Here is a 7,678-nt window from a genome sequence, read left to right on the forward strand (position 1 = left end):
TTCACCCCCCCTCTCTTGGGCATCTTGATCCTTTCAATTGGTATCAGAGCCTCGTGCTCACATTTTTAAGCTTAATCGCTTAGAGCAAGATGTCTCACAGGAATGGACCTCCTCCTATCTTTGAGGGAGATGACTTTCCATATTGGAAAATCCGCATGGAGGCATACTTAGAAGCTCTAGATGTTGGTATTCTTAGAGCCGCCTCACAAGGCTTCTCAAAACCTCGGGATGCAACTAACTTACAAGGCAATGAAATTAACTATGAAAAATGGAATGCAAAGGCTCGGAACACCATCTTTAGAGGCCTTTGCAAAGATGTGTTTCACCGTGTAAGGAACCACAAAGACGCCCATGCACTATGGTCGGACGTTTATGCGCTCCATGAGGGAACCAAGAGTGAGCGTGAGGAACACTATCATCTTGTGATTAAAAAGCTAAATTCTTTTGAGATGCTTCCCAAAGAAAGTGCTAATGAGATGTATTCTCGTTTAAATATTCTTGTAGAGGAAGTCAATGGTCTTGGACTTACTCAAATGTCACCATCCAATGTTGTGAGAAAGATCTTGAGTGTCCTCCCCATTGACAAATATGGGCACATTATGACTGTGCTACATCAAGATGATCTTTCCGCCGCTACACCGACACAAATCTTGGGAAAGATCAATGCTCATGAGATGTACATGCACATCACGCCACAAGATAGCTCATCCTCTACAAAGAAGAAACAGAATGACTTAGCATTCAAAGCTAGCCAAGATAAGGGCAAAGCAAGACTTGAGTATGAGAGCTCAAGTGATGAAGATGATGAAGAAAGTCTTGCTCTCATGGTGAAGAAGACCGCCAAGATGCTAAAGAAGCTAAACAAGAGTGGCATCAAGTTTGATGGCAAGAAGAAGAAGTTCTTCACTAGCTCAAGAAGAAAGCCAATCTCTGAGATGGATTGCTACAATTGTGGTGAACTTGGCCATCTAGCTCATCAATGCACAAAGCCCAAGAAAGATAAGTTTAAGAACAAGAACAAGGGCAAGAAAGATGATTCAAGCAATGAAGATGAAGATGAGAAGAAAAAGAACAAGCCATACAAGAGAGATGGCAAAAAGAGGGACTTCTACAAGAAGAAGGGTGGAAAGGCCTATATTGTCGGTGATTGGCTCACGGACATTGATTCATCAAGTGGATCATTCGATGATGATAGTGACAATGAGAAGGTGGCTGCCATTGCTATTGATCTTGCATCTTCACCGCCACCATCGCCATCATCCTCTACACACCTATGCCTTATGGCCAAGGGTGAACGTAAGGTAACTAAGAATGATGATAGTAGTGATGATGAGCATGCTAGTGATGATGATAGCGATAGCGATGATGATGATTCACCTACATATGATGATCTTGTCAAAATACTTAGAAAATACACTAGGATCATTAGAAAGAGTAGAGCTACAAATGAAAAGTTTGATGCTAAAAATGACTCACTTTTAGCAAAATGTGATACATTGGAAAAGGCCAATGATGAGCTTAGAGAAACTAATGATGCTATATCATCCAAACTCAAGGAGCTCAAATCTTCTAAGAAAGAGCTTAAAGATAAACATGATAAACTTGAGTGGGTGCACAATAAGCTCATCACTAGCCACAACAAGCTAAAAGATGAATACACTACTCTTAAGATCAATCATGATACTCTTGTTATTGCTCAAGAATTTTTACCAAATGAGCCACATGATGCTACTAACCATGTTGTCAAGATTGATATAGCTACTTCATGTGATGACTTAATTGATGAGAGCATTGAGCAAGGATCTAGTAGCAAAGGCAAGCAAGTAGTTGAGTGCAATGACTATGATGAGTATGTCAAGCTCAAGAGTAATAATGAGAAGCTCATGAAAGATCTAGAAGAGATGAAAAGCCACAACATCATTGTGCTAGAAACTCTTGATCATGACAAAGAGTTGATCTTTGAGAATGAGAAGCTCAAAGAAGAAAACAAGAAGCTCAAGGAAGAGAAGAAAGATGATGCTCTAAAGGAAGAAAATAAGAAGCTCAAGTTGGAGAAAGAGCATCTTAAGATTGGGTTGAGCAAGTTTGCCAGAGGCAAGCACCTTCAAAGTGAGCTACTTATGAACACCGTCATGAAGATGGATAGAAGTGGCATTGGATATGTGGCAAGTGTAGAGAAGAAGGCTCAAGCTCAACAACAACAATCAAAGCCAAAGCCAAAACCAAAGAGATATTTTGAGTGTGGACAAGAAGGCCACTTTGCTCATGAGTGTCAAACTCCACCGCCACAACCCTTGTCTAAGCATGCTAAACCCTTTGCTTTCAATGCTCACTACATGCTTAGAAAAGATTCTAGTGGAAAGATGAAAGTCATGTTCTTAGGACCCCCTAACAAGAGTAGGCCTAAGAAGATTTGGGTGGCTAAGTCACTTGTTGAGAATGTGAAGGGCCCTCAACAAGTTTGGATTCCTAAAGCTTGAATCTCTTGTGTGTAGGTAAACTACAAGACCGGTGGAAGTCATTGGGTTATTGATAATGGTTGTACTCAATATATGACCGATGATCCTCGTATGTTCACCTCACTTGATGAAGAGATAGATGGACAAGAGAAAATAACATTTGGAGATAATTCAAAGGGCAAGATTAAAGGATTGAGCAAAGTGGCAATATCAAATGATCATTCCATCTCCAATGTGCTCTATGTTGCTTCATTGAGCTTCAACTTACTATCCGTTGGGCAATTGTGTGATCTTGGCTTCCAATGCTTGTTCACCGAGAAGGAGGTTGTTGTATCCAAGGTAGATGACAATCAAGTGATATTCAATGGATTTAGATACAACTTATATCTAGTTGACTTCACCTCCGAAGATGCAAATTTGAAGACTTGCCTATTCACCAAAACAACACTTGGGTGGCTATGGCATAGAAGACTTGCTCATGTTGGGATGAGCTCACTCAAGAAGCTTATGAAAAATGATTTGGTGAGAGAGTTGAAGGATGTGAAGTTTGAGAAGGACAAGCTTTGTAGCGCATGTCAAGCCGGCAAGCAAGTTGCAAACACTCATCCAACCAAAGCTTTCATGTCAACCACAAGAGTGCTAGAACTCCTACACATGGATTTATTTGGACCAACAACATACAAGAGTTTGAGAGGAAATCTCTATTGTCTTGTGATTACGGATGACTATTCAAGGTATGCATGGGTGTTCTTCCTTCATGACAAATTCGAAGTTGCATCTTGCTTCAAGAAGTTTGCCAAGAGAGCTCAAAATGAATTTGAAGTGAAGCTCAAGAAGATTAGAAGTGACAATGGCAAAGAATTTGACAACACAAACATTGAAGCCTATTGTGATGAAGTTGGAATCAAACATGAAGTCTCCGCAACTTATACTCCTCAACAAAATGGTGTAGTTGAGAGGAAGAACCGGACTTTGATCACTCTTCCAAGGACAATGCTAGATGAGTACAACACCCCCAAAGCTCTATGGGCGGAAGCAATCAACACCGCTTGCTATGCATCAAACCGTCTATTCCTTCAAAAGTTCCTTGGCAAGACACCTTATGAGTTGCTCAATGGGAAGAAGCCGAACGTCTCATTCTTTAGGGTGTTTGGTTGCAAATGCTACATCTATAAGAAGTGGCAACATCTAGGGAAGTTCCAAAGACGTTGTGATATAGGTTTTCTTATTGGTTACTCATTGAAGTCCAAAGCATATAGAGTATTTAATCATGCCACCGGCTTGGTTGAAAAAACATATGATGTGGAATTTGATGAATCTAACGGCTCCCAAGGAGCACATGAGAATCTTGATGATGTAGGTGATGAACCATTGAGGGAGGCTATGAAGAATATTCCGGTGGAAGACATCAAGCCAAAAGATGATGAAGATGATGTACAAGTCATTAACCAACCTTCTTCATCAAGTGTGCCACAAGATGATGAAAAAGATGGAAGAGTAGAAAATGAAAATACTCATATCTCCCATGAGCAAATGGTGGTACAAGCACAAGATATTGATGCTCCACAACCTCCTCCTCAAGTGGTCAATAGAAGAAATACACCTCTCCTATAAGATCATCCACAAGATCTCATCATAGGGAGTCAATCAAAAGGTGTAATGACTCGATCTCAAAAACTTACTTCATTTATTGTTCATCACTCTTTTGTCTCTTGCTATGAGCCTACCAAGGTAGAAGAAGCTCTTAAAGATCCGGATTGGATCAATGCCATGCATGAAGAGTTGAACAACTTCACTCGCAATGAAGTTTGGACTCTTGAAGAGCGACCAAAAGGTGCAAAAGTCATTGGAACAAAGTGGGTGTTCTGCAACAAGTAGGATGATCAAGGTGTTGTTGTGAGGAACAAGACAAGACTAGTTGCAAAGGGGTTCTCCCAAGTTGAAGGTTTGGATTTTGGGGAGACCTTTGCACCGATTGCAAGATTAGAAGCCATCCGTATCCTACTTGCATATGCATCACATCATGAAATGAAACTATATCAAATAGATATGAAAAGTGCATTTTTAAATGGCTTTATTAATGAACTAGTCTATGTTGATCAACCTCCCGGGTTTGAAGACCCTAGATATCCTAATCATGTTTATAGGTTGTCCAAGGCACTATATGGGCTTAAGCAAGCCCCAAGAGCTTGGTATGAGCGCCTTCGGGATTTCCTCATTGAGAAGGGCTTCACTATTAGGAAGGTCGACACCACACTATTCACCAAGAAGCTTAATGGGCATATCTTCATTTGTCAAGTATATGTTGATGATATCATCTTTGAATCATCAAATGAAGACTCATGCAAAGAGTTTGGTGAATTGATGTCGAAGGAGTTCGAGATGTCAATGATTGGTGAACTTATATTCTTTCTTGGTTTTTAAGTCAAGCAAATGAAAGAAAGCATCTTCATCTCTCAAGAGAAATATACAAAAGATCTTCTCAAGAGATTCAAGATGGATGAATGTAAGCCAATCAAGACACCAATGCCTACCAATGGATATCTCGACCTAGATGAGGGAGGTAATCCAGTTGATCAAACTCTCTACCGTTCTATGATTGGTAGCTTGTTATATTTAACCGCATCTAGGCCCGACATCATGTTTAGTGTGTGTATGTGTGCTAGATTTCAAGCTAGTCCTAAGGAAACACATTTAATTGCCGTAAAAAGAATCCTTAGGTATCTTAAGCACACACCAAGCATTGACCTTTGGTATCCCAAATGAGCTTTATTTGAATTAATTGGCTATTCCGATTTTGATTACGCCGGATGCAAAGTTGATAGAAAAAGCACATCCGGAGGATGCCATTTGCTTGGTAGATCACTTGTGTCTTGGTCCTCCAAGAAACAAAATAGTGTGGCTTTGTCCACCGCCGTAGTGGAATACATTGCCGCGGGTGCTTGTTGTGCACAAATTTTATACATGAAACAAACTTTGCTAGATTATGGTGTAGTTCTAGAAAAGATACCTCTTTTGTGTGATAATGAAAGTGCGGTAAAACTTGCTAATAATCCGGTTCAACACTCTCGCACCAAGCACATAGATATCCGCCATCACTTTCTAAGAGATCATGTTGCTAAAAATGATATATCACTAGAAGGTGTAAGAACCGAAGATCAATTAGCGGATATCTTCACTAAACCGCTAGATGAGGCTACATTTTGTAGATTGCGGAATGAGCTCAATGTACTTGATTTTTATAACTTCACTAAAAATTGAGCTTGTGTTGTCTCTTGTATTCATTGTAATATACAACATGTTTAATTTTTGGCAATGCATATAGGGCTTGTCTAACATGGTTAAGATAACCGCCGAAAAGCGTGTGAAGAAGCTTAACCTTTGATCAAACTTGATAAGCAACTAGATTTACTTACATAGTATTGCATATACATGGATGTTGTTTTGTCGTTTTGTTCCATTTGCTCTCTTATTGCCTATTTTCTTAAAAATAATTATAGCCTAAGGCAAAATATTTTGAAAAATATGAGGGCTTGAGAGAGGTCACTCACATCAGTCCCAATTGGTGTTTATTTGGATCTTATTCAAGTTGGGACTTGATTGAAAACAGGCAGCTCGAAGGAACTTTGAAGATTTGCTGGAAAAGGTGCATCGGACACTGCACCGGACGCTGTTGTCCAGCGTCCGGTTAGTTCACAGGAGGTGAACTGCTGGTGAAGGAGTGACCGAACGCTGTGTTTGTGTGTCCGGTTAGGAAGGGATCCAGCGTCCGGTCGATTGAAGGAAAAATAGGCTGTACTGACCGGACCCTGCCTGCGTCCGGTCATGGACCACCGGACACGTCCGGTCCCGATTCCAGAGGAATTGGACTTCTCTGGAATCGACCGGACGCTGGGTGGTAGCGTCCAGTCGCTACCACCGGAGCGTCCGATCAGTGAATCTCGCGCGGCTTTAGGACTCTTTTCCATTTCCTTTCTTGTCTCGTTGGGGGACCTATTTAATCCTGTCGGCCGTACCCTTTGCCCCGCATCTCGCCGTAACCAAAGCTCGTGCCCTAACCGCCGACGCCGCCGCAGCTCGCCGCGCCACCGTAGCTCTGTCCCAAGCCTGCACGCCGAGCACCTCGCGCCAGCCTCGCGCCACCGCATCTGAGCGCCTCCCGCGACCTTTGCGCCGCCGTAGCCAAGTCCGTGCGCCCGGCGCCGCTAGCCAGCGTGCGCCTCCTCACGAGCTCAGGCCACCGCGCGTCACCACATCACCGTCCCGAGCACCTCTCGCAAGTCAGCACCATCCAAGCCCACTGTTCCTGTGCCCTGGCTCTGTCTTCTCGCCGGTAAGGCCTTAGCTTCCTCCTTGCGTGAGTTTGATCCGTTCAAATCTCAATGCATTGACCTAAATCATCTAGGGCCGCCAAATTCATCGCAGTTCTTTGCAACCCTAGCCCCAGCCGGTTCCGAGGTTCCCCGCTGAAGGGTCAAGATGGCGACTAGAGGGGGGTGAATAGTCTTTTCTAAAACTTAATCACGTCGGCTAACCGATATAATTGCGGAATTAAAACTATCAGTCTAGCCAAGACTATACCCCACTATATATGTTCACTAGCACCTTGCAAAGATAACAATTATGCAACAAAGGTGTCGGGCTAGCTAGAGCTCTCCTAATCAATTCTAGGAGCAAGGTCACATAAACCTATGCCACTAGTACTTTAAGCAACAAGGGAGCTCCTACACATGCTAGTAAGCAAAAGCACAAAGCTAACAAGGCTCACTAGCAATGCTCAATAACAAGGCAACCAATGCCTAATTAGAGAGCGCAAATGCTTAGCTACACAAACTAAGCAATGTGACTAACAAGGTTACTAAAACCAAATTAGCCACGCAAGAGAGCTACTTCTATGCTACACAAGCAAGAAGGTAATTAGCAAGCTACACAAGCTATCTAATTACAAGAGCAACTACACAAGCTTAATATGTATAAAAGTAATGGCAAGCTTGTGTAATGGGGATGCAAACCAACGGGAAGAACAAGGTTGATACGATGATTTTTCTCCCGAGGTTCACGTGTTTGCCAACACACTAGTCCCTGTTGTGTCGACCGCTCACTTGGTGGTTCGGCGGCTAATTAGCATCACCCGCTAAGCCCGCACGTCGGGCGCCGCAAGAACCTACCCCTTGAGTGAGGGTAGCTCAATGACACGCTTTACTAGAGTTGCTCTTCGC

This window comes from Miscanthus floridulus, chromosome 18, assembly GCF_019320115.1.
Source record: "Miscanthus floridulus cultivar M001 chromosome 18, ASM1932011v1, whole genome shotgun sequence".
In the NCBI taxonomy this organism is placed as follows: Eukaryota; Viridiplantae; Streptophyta; class Magnoliopsida; order Poales; family Poaceae; genus Miscanthus; species Miscanthus floridulus.